At 36.7% G+C, this 15,060-nt stretch overlaps 1 protein-coding gene across 5 annotated transcripts in view; it reads right to left on the bottom strand.

Moving 5' to 3' along the window:
* Positions 1-15,060, bottom strand: part of LOC144651803 (collagen triple helix repeat-containing protein 1-like) — a 132,810-nt gene that overhangs the window by 41,161 nt on the left and 76,589 nt on the right. The window contains exons 1-3 of one of the 5 annotated variants that reach the window (XM_078511807.1): positions 2,136-2,480; positions 806-843; positions 585-621 (exon numbers count right to left, since the gene is read on the bottom strand). The exons of 3 other annotated variants lie outside the window; for them this stretch is intronic. The gene's annotated coding sequence lies outside the window, so the exon portion shown is untranslated. Of the gene's footprint in view, positions 1-584; positions 622-805; positions 844-2,135; positions 2,481-15,060 lie in introns of those variants that run through there. One more of the 5 variants, XM_078511814.1, reaches the window with a different exon arrangement.

Below are 15,060 nucleotides of genomic sequence, written 5' to 3'. Positions count from 1 at the left end.
TTATTTTACGAGATTCACGTTAAAGCAGGTTGGAGAGCTGATTAACATTACGTGTTAAAACCAAAATAGAATAAGCAGTCGTGAAGCTTACACGTGTTATTTTTCAATTGTCTATAATGAGTTTTGCGTCATAAATTTGTTCTGCTTTGTTGCAATGAAGTTCACGATAAAACACTTGTCGAAAAGCTGACTAAGTAAAAAAAAGTACCAATGGGTCTGGGAGAGGGAAAAATAAGCTAAATGGTAAAAGGTAAAATGAATGTCTGATCTAATATCAGAAACAAGAATAGAAATTAAAAATAAATCCATGGTTCCACAGTTAGCTTAGTTTGTGAAATACTTTTCTTGTCGCTGCATGTTCATAATTTAACTTAATTTCATTTTTCCGTCTTGGCTAACTTCCGTTGTGTATTATTTTTATAATAATTGTTAAAAGCATTTAAAAAACAATTCCGTGCAGTTTTTCAACAGGAATTCACTCTATAACTCACTCACTGATGCGAATGAAAAATGGTCATGCAGGCGAACGTTTTATGGTCAGACGTGTAACTTGCCACACGTTTTAGCATATCAAAATGACTTACCTTCAAGTTACTGGCTTGTGTGAGAAGAAAGAAAACTCTAAACGATTCAGAAGAAGAGAAAATCAAATGTTAGGATTTGATACTCCAAACAGTAAGCAAAGAATTCGAAAAACAACATTATTACAGGCATTTTTCTTTTTTTCACTAAAACTACCGATGAGTATATTTTTTTCGAAACGTTGAATCACATTATAACCGGTTAACGTGTCAAAATCGCTTACCTTTCAAATTGCTGGGTCGCGTGAGAGGAGATACAAAGCTAAATGATAGAACAGAAGAGGATTAAAACGTGCAAAGAATCGCAAAAAACAACATGACTATATATAAGCTTTAACTTCTTCTAAGCTTACTTACTTCAGTTCAAAACTGAAATGAAAATATTTTTTTTGAAGTTAACCAAATTATTGGCTTCTTTGAATTGTTTAATGAACTTCTCGTCAGAACAAGTTTGTGGAACAACAGACACATCAAATTTTAATTTTCATTCTAACGTATGCTGCTATTTGCTAGATTAATTTGTTTATTCGTCGATTTGTCCAATAAGATGAAGCCTTCTATTCTTGATAGGTTAGCTCGCCACGTTTCATTTCCTCAGTCAGTTCGCTTTGCATAATTATTTTGCTGTTATTCCGCGTGAATAAACCAAACTGTCTGCAGACTTCATATTCAACAGCAATATGTATTTCTTTATATTAAATATATTAACCATTAAATTTCAATTTTCAATTGCTACCGAAAGTACGAGCAGTCCTATTTGTCAAAAAAATTACTCACTAGCCAATAACAAACTCTTATGTTCTGATCAATTTGTTCTTTTTTCCCGAAAAGTTAGGCGTTACATGACCAGTTGGAGACAAAACAGAATATTACGAGCAGTCCTTAATAAAATATCTATTAATTCTCTAAAACAATGAAACTTTAAAACATTTGCAGACAAAAATATTTCACTTTGAAGCGCATGCAATTGCCCAGATTGAAACATGTGAAATATTTTAATACAGAAACCAAAAAAATTGCAGCACAAATTATATTTTAAAAGGACATAGGACAGGACAGTTAGTAAATGCAAAAGTGAACTCGAGAAAACTTCCCGTTTTGCAAACTGCTTTATAACTTAACTACTCGATTCAACACAGTGAAAAACACTCCATATTACCAATTCATTAAATTCCTATGGCGCAAATTGAGGAAAACGTCATGTTTTTAAGAAAATATCAACATCAGTTTGGTTTCTTTCATTCAGAGACTAGATTTTTTCTTCTTCAAATAAAACTTTTTATGAACAAGAAGCTCTGTTTGGAGTTATTGTAACTGAGACTAAAAAAGGAAAACCAGAGTCCATAAAGAAAACCAACTCCAGGAGGGTACTGATTATTTCCCTCGATTTCAAGCGCTGCAAAAAACCAATTAATGCTTGTAAAACGACAGAAATGGCCTTATATGAATTTTTCGTACAACGCTCAGAGTTCGTTTTGTTCTTAGTTGTCGAAATCGTAAAACAGCAGCGATTTCTAAACGGTTAGTTAGTACCCTATCTAAATCATGACCTACCTTTTGAATGACTCAGCTCCTTGATTGTTTGAGAGAAAACAATAAGCTAAACGGAAAACACAAAAGAAAATTGAGTGTTAAATCGAAATATCTAAACGAGCAAAGAATCCAAAACAAAATGGCTATAGCAACACAAATGTAAACTCAAGCTTCTTTACTTACTTGTCACTGCTCAAAACTGAAGTGAAAATGTTTCTTTGCAGCTAGGCAGAATTTCGATTTTTTTATTTGTTTAGTGAACGTCTCGTCAGAACAAGTTTATGGAACGTCAACATCATTCTAACGTGTGTTGCTATTCGCTAGAACACCGTTTTGTTTAGTGGCGGATTTGTCCAATAGGATGAAGCCTTTCATTCTTGTTTGGTTTGCCACGTTTCATTTCCTCAGTGAGATTACTTTTGTGTACTGAATTATATCGCTTTTATTCCGCGTGAATAAACCAGGCGTCTGCAAACTTCAGTTCTGACCGCTATCAATATATATATATATATATATATATATTATTTTATATTAAGAAAAGAAAGTCTACAAAATTTTCCCCGTGGATTTCGTCAACAAGTTACTTATTAAATTACTTGGTTTCACTGAAAATATAGCAAGTACATGCAAAAGTTACTTAATTAAAATTAGACAATAAAAAGAAGTTTGCCCTTTGTAGCAATCTAACTGAATATTGTCATAGATTTCAACAACCAGATTCTATTCAAGTTATCTAAAGCGCTTTTCTTATGAACGTGAATTTATTCACGAGTGAAGAAAAGGTTTTTATAAATAATACACAACCCTCAGTCTGCCGTCTAGTTTTGAAAGCATAAAACTAGATCAACAACAACTTTGTTTCCAGCTAAACTTATACTTTCAACTTACACAAACTGTATCCAGTTAAATATTTTGACTCTAATTTTCTCAGGGAAAACGGCTTCGGCTTTTGTTCTAAAGCCTGGTTTTTTACTAGCGACGCAAGAACAAGCGCAAGCACAAGCGCAATCACGCGAAAAGGAAAAAAAATGGTCCTTGTACTTGTGCTTGCGGCAAGCACAAGCACAAGCATCAAAATACAATGCGCTTGCGATTTTGTTTGATTCGAAACCGTTTTCCCAGTGAAGTAAGAGCTGTTATCCTTGCGCTTGTGCTTGCGTCGCTAGTGAAAACCAGGCTTAATGGATTATCTGCCGAAACAAATGCATGCGCACTGAATTGTATTATAACAAGCAATGATATCGACTAGAATGATTTCACTGTGTTGTATAGTCAAATGTCATCTTACGTTGGTTTGATTTGCTCTGTTCTGCATAAATTTTGTATCTTCATTTTAAATGAGAATTGCATTTTGTCGCTCAGCGAGGAAATAAATTAATTAAAATGGCTGAAAAGGCTCTGTATCGTAATTAGAAATCAATAGAGCTGTTTTTGTTTGTGAGCAAAGCTCTTCCATTTGCTAGCGCTTGTATTGTAATGAGATGATTGAGTTAACATTTTTTTGGGTGGATGCTTTATTTAAAGCTTGAGTGATTCCACTGATCAAATGATTTCTCAGCATATCGATCTGAGCAAGCGATATATTCATTAATTGACTTGGAAATATAACTTCAGCTCAGGGAAGCCTCAACTGCGCACTTCGAGGTTGAGGCTATTATATGACGTAAATTCCAAAACAGGGCAGCCGTTTGTCTTTTATTAGAATATTTTTGCAACGAATTAGATTTTAATAAAGTAAAATAGATACAATATTCTGGAGAATCAAAACTTCGAAATATCCCAGAGTCTCGGCAGTTAAGTTTAAGGTTGCTTTCCAATAGTGGATTCGATTTCTTCGCATCAAACATTTTTGCTAAAAAAATTGAGCAGGCCCTGAACTTACTTTGGATTAATTTTCTCATTTAGTTCATCAGAAGTCATTTTGCCGCTGTACTAAGTTTGGTAAATCTACGTCGGGATCACGTTTTTCTTTAACAGATATGCGTCATGAAAAGTCATCAACAAATCTGGCTCCGTGTAATTATGCAAAATTCAGAAAGCACTCAATCGGAATAAAACATGAATAAAAATTGTTGAAAACATCAAAAACCTTCCTTTTTTAAATAAAGAAAATAAGATTTTGGGAATTCGGCACAATACACCCATAAAAGGCCCGCAAAATTTAATTTGCCTTTGTTATCTGGGATTTTTAATTCTCCGGTCGTACAAAATATTTCAGCACTTGAAACACATTTGAAACTCGATTGACATCTCTAAAATTAAATACTGACATGTTGATCACTTACCTCAGCGCCTCGGGGCTGAAGGAGCGTAAAAAAAACCCATACGGTAAAACTTGAACTGCATCATAGCGAGAGAAGAACTCAAACATGATAAAATAAGACACAATTGCAACTGCAAGCTTCTACTGCCAAATTCTTTAGTATTATTCTTGTCGCTGCTCACTTCAAAAACCAAAGTAGGAATGTATTTCTTCTATTGTTGTTCGTTTAATTAATGACCTATCTCGTCAGGACAAGTCTGTGAATTCGAAACAGCATATTAAATTGTCCATTCTAACGCGAAATCCTATTCGCTAGAACGTTTTCTATTGTCATGGATGCATCCAATGAGATAAGGTCTTCCATTGCTGATTTGTTTGTGGCAGTTTTTTTCCTTCATTGTAGCTTCCTGTGGAATAACTATATTGGTGTAATTTCATCCGAGAAATCAAAGCGACTACATGATAAAAATACATCGAAATTCGCGCTTAGAAATTTTTCCTTCATTTTGGTTTTTATAACTTTGACCTAGAATCTTGTTCCTACCAGTCCGTCGTTCAGCACGAATGCATTGCTGTCAGCAGTTGATTACTGACATTTCTGACAAAAAATGTTTGCGATAGCCCTTCGACTTCGTCCAATGAAGAAGGTAAACTTTTAGTTTTGTGTCATTAAACGTTAAGACGTCAAGTAAAATTTGAAAAAATAAGATTTGGTTAACAATGATCAATGTTAAGTTTGTTTGATATAACAATTTTCTTATTATTCGATTATTCAAATTAAACGGCTTGTTTGTGCATTTGTAATCGAGAACACTGCCATGTTAATGTAATAAATATATATAAATAAACTTCTCGCAGACTAGTGTGAGTCGTGATGTGTTTAATATTTTATCTAATTGGCAAGATAAATAGAAAAAATGTTCAGTTAGAGAAAGAAAGCAAGACCCATTTCGATCCCATCGTCCGTCATTGTATTACCCATTGGGATGTACAAGGGGAACCAATTTTCGGCAAATCATGGCTGAATATATTAATCGTATAGACTGCATACCCGTGAACGGTCAAAAATGAAAATAATCAAGTTCCAGAAGCGAAACAAAAGCTTGGATATCAAGTGAGGGTGTCTGCGGGAAAAAAGGAAGAGAAATCTTGTCTCGCGCAAAGGAGAATTTTACACGCGCGTCAAGCGAAAAATGTCAAGCACTTCCTCTCGTGGCGCCATTGAGTCAATATTATGATCAGTGGCGAATATTTGAATATTATAGCGCACAACATTTCCTGTATTCCACTCTCGATTATTTATAAGGATACATCGAACTGCGCGCTTGTAGATCCTTTCTACAACTGAAGAGGATCGCTTGCACAGTGGAACCCCGATATAACGATCCTCGTTATAACGATATTCTCGATATAACGATGAGAATTTAGCGGACCGAACGTAAAATCCTCCCGATATAACGATATTATCACTGCACAGTCACATTTTATTTGCAAAACATCGAATTTAATGCATCGCCAATAACATTACGGTAATCGCGTCATCTCTAACGTTTCTAAAAACAGCTTTGTACGATGATATACGAAAATGTTACTGTGTTCTAAGCCTTCTTATCAAAATTATTCTCTTAAGTTTATCCTCCTCTAATATGCAGTAAACAGTAGTTGTTAGGTTTACCCCGATATAACGATATTTTCGGTTATTTTACGGCCATATCGTTATATCGGGAGTTTCGATATAACGATTCTTCGATATAACGATATATTATTTTACTGCTCCCTTGGCATATCGTTATATCGGGGTTCCACTGTGTAAAGTGTTTGACCACTAGAACTGATCTTCAGAATCCTGTCTCGTCCCAGTCCGTTATTGACCAAGAAGCAATCGTTCGCTTTTTTTTCCCTACATCCAAAATGGTGATTTTTGGCTTAATTTTGTGTTCTTTTTATTATTCAATTTTTTTTATTCGGCAAAATAAGTTTAAACGAACATCAACAGTGAAATTTATTTACTGTAACTATTTTCTTATTCTTAATTCATTCGTTTCAGGCTAACCGACAAAACAGCTTATTGCAAAATTTTTCAAACCTTACAGCTTCACCATACAACTTGAATTGTTATAGGCTACAGACGGTAACTAAAAATCTCTTCAACATACCAAGATCACTTCCAAACGTCACTGAGTCAATATTTTGACGGCGAATATTTGAGTTTTAAATGATTGAGTTTGTTTAACACTTTTGAAAATAGACCCTCGACAAGTGCTCCTTTTTTTCTGTTTATTAAAACGTGCCGAGACATAATTCAACATATGGAGAGGAAACCGTATTTTGTTAAGGTGATTCCTAAGAAATTATAGTTTTTGAACGTTTCTTATGAACCTTTCCTTGAATGTTGAAGCACTGTTTCGAAAAACTCATTAAAAGAAACGTCACATGCTCCCAAAAGAAATAGAAGGGTCCAATGTTGCCCCATTTATTATGCCTTTACTGGTATCTAATCAGGCGTGTTGTATTACACGTCCACGTTACATTTTGCAGAAGCTGGAAGCAAAGTTTAGTGAAGTTAACTTAAAAGTATACCTAATAGATAGAAAGTCTCGAGCGTATGAAACGATGTATGGGAAAATTACACGATATCAAACGGCATCGACTCAAAAAGATCCTCGAGTCATTGTTTGAAAGGTGCAAATTAGCGCCCTATACAAACGTTTATGTGGAAGCTTCTAGCTAAAACTTTTTTCCTTCGAACTTTTTATTAATTTTAAACTCAAAGAGGATAATTTGTACACCAAAATTATGCAATAATAATATAGGTCACCGTGCGTATTTCCGAGAAAACGACGATTTATATCTCCAATGCGAGCCAAAAGAAAAAGCAGCTATTTTGTTTCTGTGCGCGTTAATTACGGTATGTGTTAAATTATGCAAAAAAGGATGCGCAATGCAATACTAAGGTTTAATAATAGAGGGCGCCAAGCAAGTACAAATTGAAGAAAAAACTGAAAGCATCAGCCATTTAGTTATATCAGATGACTGGACTTTATTTCTCAGCTGATACATAAGTTTCAAATCTGCTGTTACGAACGCTTCACAACAGCATCATTACAATACTAAAGTTCTTCTACAAAGTCCAGGAGATCATGTGTCGCGTGTTTACTGCTGAGCTTTTGGCACCTCTTCAATGCAGATCCGGGACATTGTAGCCCAGCCTGTGCGTGCGTCAGCATTTTCGTGGCCAGTGGTACCATTTCCAACCCAGAATCCCACTCGCACCTTCCCCTTGTGAATGTTATTACAGTGACCTTCAATATGGCGGTGACGGTGAAGGTTGTGGTTCTTGCCGGCTTGCATGAAGTACGCGCGCTCAATAGTCCCAGGAGAGCTGTACTCGGCGACATTGAAGGTGAAATACCAACGGCTACAGCAGTCGTAACATTTATATATCCTGAGGTTACCAGCAAAGTAAACATGGAGGGCATAAATTCACAGTTCTACGGAGATAATTAACAGTCCGATTACGATTTATTAATTAAAAAATCATTTCTGGAGAGGTAGGTAGCAGGAAATTAGTTCAGTTGATAGATGAAAAAATACAACTCACTCGTGATGTTTTGAAAGTTGTCAAAATTGCACTCGCCTACGGCTCGTGCAATTTTGAGCACTTTAAAACACCACTCGTGTCCATAAATCACGTAATGCACTCGCGTTCATATGATTTCCTGTACTTATTCGATGGTTTAACATATAATAAACACGCGGATATTTTGCAGGTTGTGTAGTATTTTCTGAGCCCCGTTTAAGCGGGAAAAAATACGCTCGTATTATATGTTAAACCATCGAATAAGGGATTTATTATTCCACTAATTTTTGTCACTTTGTTTGGGCCAGTATTCCGTAAGTTTGTCCGCTCGTATTTTTGCCCTGTTTTATTTCGCTCGTTCTTTTGCCCTAATATGATAAAATGGCGCAATAGTGGAATAATAAAGCTGTTTATATCAATGTATAGACAGTGTACCTGTACAGTAAGTTGCAAAAATGAAATGAAACAAAAGCTTGGATACCAAGCACAGGTATGCGCAGAAAGAAACGGGGAGGGAATCTTGTCCTATGTGAGTTTCATGATCATTGATTGCTACTCGCAAAGAGAGTTGGCACGCGCTTCAACATGTCAATTGCACTTCCTAGCGTCACCGAGTTAACCCTATTCAGACCGGGGGGGGGGGGGGGGGCTTTTGAGGCCCGCGCTGACTTTGAACTTTTATAACTTTTTTAAGATTCAACCAAACGCTGCCAAACTTTCTGAGTTTTCCTAAAATTTATCTGGCAACAATTTGGTAGGGTTGGATGATGTGTCAGGAACTTGACATCACCATGGCAACGGCATTTTGACAGGCATGTTTTCCAAAATTTGTAATTTTGCGTGTTTCTGTTAATAAAAATCAACTTAAATGGGATTATTTTTACATTTTTACGGGTTTAAAGCACATTTTTATTCATTTTGAGTACTTTGCAGTGGTTTTGGGTGGTTTTCTGGCATTTTGGAAAAATTTTGAAATCCAAGATGGCGGATCCAAGATGGCGGCTGTTTTGACATCATGATGTAATTGTCACGTGATGTGACGTCACCATCCCACGTGACGTATACCAAACGAAAGAGTTTAGGTTGTACAATACATCCTATAAGTTTCATGGTGATTGCTTTAATATTCTGGAAGTTACATAGGGGGGGGGGGGGGCTTCCGAAGTCCCCCCCCGGTTTGAGAAGGTTCAAAAAAGCCCGGTCTGAATAGGGTTAATATTTAGATGGCGAATATTCACAATATTTTAGGTTTGATTGACTAAGTTTGTTTAACACTTTTAAAAATAGATCCTCAACAAGTGTCGGTATTTCTGTTTACTAAAGCGTAGCTGTGACACATAATTCAGCATATGTGGAAAGGGACCTGTAGTAGCTATCGTTCTATTCAATGCAACACTTATTTTGCTAAGGTTTCGAATGATTTTTTTTAAAAACTTTCCCTGAGTATTTCCAACGAAGCACAGTTTCGGAAGATACATAAAAAGATATGTTAAAAGGAATATGATGGGCCCATCAAAGAAAAACTTAACCCGTTTATGCCTGTACTGGTAATCACGCCGTTATATTTCGCCAGTCCACGTTACATTTGCGGTAGCTAAAAAATTAGTGAGTTCAGATAAGTGGAAAAAAAACTTGATAGATAGAGTATCGAGCATATGGAACAACGTAATATATAATTATGGAAAAATTACACCATTTAAAACGCGCACGACATCGACTCAAAACGTATCTCGAGTCGTTGCTTTTAAGATCAAAATTTGCGTCCTTGAATAACGTAGATGTATTTTTTTACTTCCAAATATTTAACTTTAAGAGAATAATTTATACGTACATCAGAATTATGCAATAAAAAGTAAAGGTCGCCTTGCATGTTCACGAGAAAACGACGATTTCTCTCCCCTCGCGAGCGAAACCGTAGAGTAAAAGCCGCCATTTTGTTAATGCGCACGCTTATTACGCGTGAAATTCTGCACAGCAAGGGTACGTAATACAATACTTAGGAATCACATTAATAATAAAAACAAAAGAGAAAAACATTAAAATATCGCGCCAAGCAAGCATGTTAAAATTGAACTGAAAACGGAAAGCCATTTAATTAAATACTGGACTTTATTTCTCAGCTGATACAGAGTTTTAAAATCTGTTGATGCGAAAACTTCTGAAAACAGTATTGCGGTTTTTCTATCCTTACTGGCACTATGTTAAAGTTCTCCTACGAAGTCCAGTGGATCACGTGTCACGTGTTTACTGCTGAGCTTTTGGAACCTCTTCAATAAAGATCCGGGACATTGAAGCCCAGCCTGTATAGGCGTCTGCAGTTGAGCTGACGAAAGGACACTTTCCAACCCAGAATCCCACTCGCACCTTTCCCTTGTGAATATTATTACAGTGACCTTCGATATGGCGGTGACGGTGAAGGTTGTGGTTCTTGCCGGTTTGCATGAAGTAGATAGCCTCAATAGGCCCAGGAGAGCTGCACTCGGCGCCATTAAAGGTGAAATACCAACGGCTACAGCAGCTATCACATCCACGAATCCTGAGGTTACCAGCAAAGTAAACATGGAGGGCAGTGTCTGTAAAGTTCTTCATAAATTCACAGTTCTACAAAGATAGTTATCAGCCATTACGATTAAATAATAAAGAAAATCATTTCTGCGAGGTAGGTAGCAGAAAACAAGTTCAGCTGATAGATGAAAATATCGCAAAATTAAAGAAAGCAATTAGTAATGCCAATATAATCTTATTTAAAGTAAATAAATGATTCGTTAAACTTAGATAGTGCAGCAGACCCATACAGCGATATGGCATCCAATATCCTTAACTGCAAGTTCAGGTCCCCCGCCCCCTTTCATTAAAAACCTTCCATTCCGTTTTTGAGCAATTGAGTCAAGAGGTAGAAGAATTTTCCCATAGCAATACTAGTAATTATTTTATTTCATTGAATATACCAGAGAGGAAAATCGTGTCAAATTAAAATTTAATCACTAATGTCGTGCCGCCGTGTGGTTATCCAGTTAATGCTACATACCCGCATCATCGTTGAACTACAAAGTCACCGAAATCACTTGCCTGGATCACACCTGAGTTTTTTGCATCATCCCTTTTCCATGCACATTCTTTCCAGTTCATGTGCGAGGAAAGCTGAGGTGTTCCTGGAGTTCCGCTGTCACCTTTCTCCCCTCTCTCTCCTTTTTGTCCGGCGGGGCCCTGGACACCAGGTTCTCCCTTTGCTCCTTTCTTTCCTTCTGCACCAGGTGGTCCCTGGGGTCCAGTCTTTCCCGCACTGCCCTGATCTCCTTTGGCCCCCTCACGTCCATCACGGCCAGGTGCCCCAGGGAAACCCGGCATGCCATGCATACCGGGAATACCATTTAACCCTGGTTGTCCACCGTAACAAGATGTGACCTGTGTCGGGGAATATAATAAACAAATAAGAAAGAATCATCTCACTTTAAAGCTATTACATAGGATAATAAACATAACGGTAAACAAGAAATAACATACAGCATGGAAAATTTATAGTACCTTGATGACCTTTGTGATGTATCACAACAAAATCAAGTCCATTATAAGAGGTAGCTATTATTTATAAAAACACAACGAGCTTACTTTGTTGTCATTTTGTTTGCTGCTGACATTGTTGGCCGTCGCTGAACCCAAAGTAAACAGTACAAAAATCAGCACACACCACATGATCGGCGAGTTCTTCATACGAGATTTTCCAATTGGTATCGTTTAGTCTGTGGAAATAGAATTCTCTTGTTATTGGATTGTTTCACTGTTTGTATTGCAATGTTTCTCTCCTTTTCTGGACTGCATAACAAAATTGACGACATGAGGCAGCGCCCGAAAAGTAACGCTGAAACGTAATTTTTAACCCAGGCCATAAAGCTTCAGTCCTGAATACTGGCTGGTTTTTAATAAATTAACAATACAACGAAGGTAAAACTGTGACTGACTACAACGATTTTTAAATTCCATTTACGTTTTTGCTGTTCAGTTTGGTATATGTAACAATAGAAAGGAAAGGTTATCTCCCCGCTTTTGCTAACGGAAATTATTAACCTCTTCTACTTTTTGGGCTACAGGGATGTTGAAAAATATTAAAAATTTCATTTAATATAAAAACCATTGGCTACAAGTTCCATGAATAAAAATATTTAAACTGCCGGTAAAGGTACCGGTCTTGCTCTGCTTTAGCACATGTCGATAAAATGGGCCTTTACATATCTTTAAAGTTTTATGTTTCAATCTTGTTTTAGGCCCTTCAGGTCTTTTTTCTTTCAAAACTGGCCTTAAAGACGCTTGAAAGGCGCATTTAACTAATACTTAGACTCATAACATAATTATTCTTTTAGGCTTAATTTCGCGAAACAAAACAAACTCATAAGCAGATCTAGAGTGTAAAAAAATACCAAGAACACTTCCAAGCGTCATTGAGTCAGTATTTTGATGGCAAATATTAGAGTTTTGAATGATTGAGTTTTTTTTTTTTTTAACCCTTTTAAAAATACAAGCAAACAATCGAGCCAAGACAAGCAACTTTAAGCCTTTTAAGATGTGAAAAACACAGTGATAAAAGCATGATTCTACGCCATGCAAACAGCATATGTTGTTGATCACCTTATTTTTTTTTGAAGATTTAAAATGTATCAGTTCTGCGTATCATTAGTTCTTGAGGCGTTATGTTTAAGTACTATACTTACCTCAGAGTGCTCCAGTTAATTTGTGTCTGGATTGAAAATTAAACAACCTAAATAAAAGATGAAGAAAGAATAACAGCCATAAATTAAACACCACATGGATGAAAGCAATGAAAGCTCACTATAAGCATACTTTGTAGAAATACACTAGTTCACCTCTTTTCTTTTCAACCAGTTGCTGTGACAAACTAAAGAAAATAAACAACTGAATGAGAGCCATAAGCTGAACTCATAAACATTATTAATTTATAGCCAAAGTTCTAAAAAATGATTGGTTGGCAAACCAGTTGCTTTTTGACTGTCTTCTGACACGAGTCTGATACGAGACTGACACGAAGCTGACACGAAGCTGACACGAAGCTGACACGAGACTGACACGTGACTGACACGAAGCTTTTGCTGAGAATGTGAAACCGCCACTATGACAGTTCTTACTTCCTTTGTTACTGATACGAACTGAAGGAAGATGGTAGAATATTTTGTCCTAATAAAATTGCAATTTAATCATCCAAAATATTAACTGGGGAAAAGCGACCCTTGTCACAAAACGATTGTTACACTACGGAAAATGATTTACTTTCTGATTGTCCTGTAACAAGAGATTTCCTATTTCCCTGGAAGGGAGATTCTCAACAAAGTTTAAAGTGCACCTAACCCCCGAAATAATACTTTCAAAATTGATTCTACATGAGTTAGAGAGTTGAATGGTTAAATATTTCTTCATCTCAATGTTGCGTTTTTAAGTTATGAAGGTTTATTTTTCCAATATGTTAATGAGTATGACGTCTACCCAGTCTTCATTCAATATACAGATTTTGACTGGTTCACACAAGCAGTATTTAAAAAGCATTATCATAATACTCGCAATTTACACAATTTTTATTGTAAATTTGGTGTCTGGTAATGGCGAGTAAATAATGATATAAGCAAAACAAGTATGCTTAAAAGCCTGGGTAGACGTCATACTCATTAACATATTGGAAAAATAAACCTTCATAACTTAAAAACGCAACATTGAGATGAAGAAATATTTAACCATTCAACTCTCTAACTCATGTACAATCAATTTTGAAAGTATTGTTTCGGGGGTTAGGTTTACTTTAAATGGAAAAGCTACGCCCGGAGGTCCAAGCCCTTACCCTTTTATAAACCGTTTTTGAGAGAAACGAACTTTTCAGGATTCCAAATGGGTGCAATGGAGCCGGGTGGGGGCTGGAAACTGAAATCTGCGAGCTCTAAAATTTTCGCCGTGGAGCCCGAAGCAATGTTTGCTACAAAACTTGTAGCCTAGTTTTTCGGGGGGCCTCTTGGAGCCCGGCATTTTGGGCCCTGGAGCCCTAAGCCCCTTTGGGACCATTGCGCTTTCATATATTGCTCACCTTTCATTAAAAAAAAATAGTAGTTCCTCTTTCACATGTTTATACCTTCTGTAGAAATCGAAATCCCCTTTCTTAACATTTCACGTCACTTAAACTCTTTCAAGAGGTTACTAATGCAAAAAGTCTAGGATAATACTTAGATGAATGTGCCGTCGGGTGCATTTGTTGGAGATATTTTGTAAATCCCTTTAAATAACATTTTTTTCAATTGTCCTTTCCTATACCTTTATGTGCCTGATAATGCCTGCATGAAAAGGTAGTCCTTTCCGGTGCAGCCTCCCTTTATAGTACCTATAGCAGTAACTTGAAATGCCTCCCATTCCCCCCCCCCCCACTCCCCGCCCCATATTAAAGTGCCTATAGCTCCCCCCCCCCCAAAAAAAAAAAAAAATTCTTTTTGGTCGGCCGAATATAAGTATGTCGACCATTTTGAAATTAGAAGAACAAGTCATGAACGGATAGCTTTGCCATCTAACTTTAGTTAGTTAAGCAGTATTGAAAGACTCGAAGTGAAAGACACCAAGCCTTAACAAGGCTAATGTTCACTATCCAGTTTTCCATTTTTAACCCTTCCTCGACAACGTTACTTATATAGGGCGGGTGCTTATACTGTAAGCCATCCTCGGAGACCCAGGGACAGCCAGTCGGGGCGAAACGAAGTAAACAGGGCACTCTGAAGTCGTAGCGACGAAAGGTTTTAATAACGGTGGATAAAGCGGGGCTCCTTCCGTCCTTATTATAAACTTTCGTCACTACGAATTTCTGCCCGGTTTACTTCGTATCGCCCCGACTAGCTGCCCCTGGATCTGCTAGGATGACTGTAAGCAGGTAAGTCAAAAATTCAAGAGGAGGCAAAAAGGTGCCGAAATTTTCCTTGAAATTAAGTTAAAAGATGTGTTTTGCACTTTCGATCTTGACAAGATGACCATGAAATGCTTTTTTTTATTGATATGCTTGTTTTCAATGTCCCAATTGAGTATAAAGTGTGTCGGGAACTTTTTATTATGTTTTTACTCGCTAC

This window comes from Oculina patagonica, chromosome 4 (genome assembly GCF_052425735.1).
Source record: "Oculina patagonica isolate OP01 chromosome 4, crgOcupat, whole genome shotgun sequence".
NCBI lineage: Eukaryota > Metazoa > Cnidaria > Anthozoa > Scleractinia > Oculinidae > Oculina > Oculina patagonica.
This window is presented reverse-complemented; position numbering and strand designations above follow the sequence as displayed.